Source organism: Myotis nattereri, assembly GCF_964212035.1.
Source record: "Myotis nattereri genome assembly, chromosome: 3".
Classification (NCBI taxonomy): Eukaryota; Metazoa; Chordata; class Mammalia; order Chiroptera; family Vespertilionidae; genus Myotis; species Myotis nattereri.
Window position 1 is genome coordinate 186,794,951 of NC_138077.1, and position 651 is coordinate 186,795,601.

Genomic DNA, 651 nt, shown 5'->3' on the forward strand with positions numbered 1-651 from the left:
CATGACCGGTTACAGGCTCGATCCCCAGTAAGGGGCGTGCAAGAGGCAACTGATCAATGTTTCTCTCTCATCAATGCTTCTATCTCTCAGTCACTCTCCCTAGAATCACTAAAAAAAAATATTACAAAAAAAAAAAGATGTTAAGTGACTACGGTCATCCAGGAAACAAGCTGATACTGCCATGGCCACATCTATGCCATTTTACAACAATAATGAATAAGGTTATGGGAGAGATCAAGGTCACAAAGATATTAAGTAAAAGAGCTGAGATTGTAACCCATTCACATCTGAGTCCAAGGCCTGCACTCTGTCTACATCACAGGGAAAGAGGACAATCCAGTTTCCATTATGTAGGCTGAACTCAACAAATGAAACCTGGCACAAGCAAAGTGAGATCTTTGTAGGATCTTTCAGAGGGCTTCTCCCCTAGACTGTATAATTGGCTCACGTCTGCCCAAATCGCTGTCTAGGAAGACAAAGACACCAACCTGGAATGGTATCTCAGCCAATCTGTACTAGGGCACCTTGCAAGGCCCTGGGGCCTTCTCTGGAAAAGATCTATGATTTATGTCTGCATTTTGCAATTTGTTTTCTATATACCTCATGTCCTTTTTGTCCCGCTCATTCTCCTTCACTGCCTTTTTTTTTTTT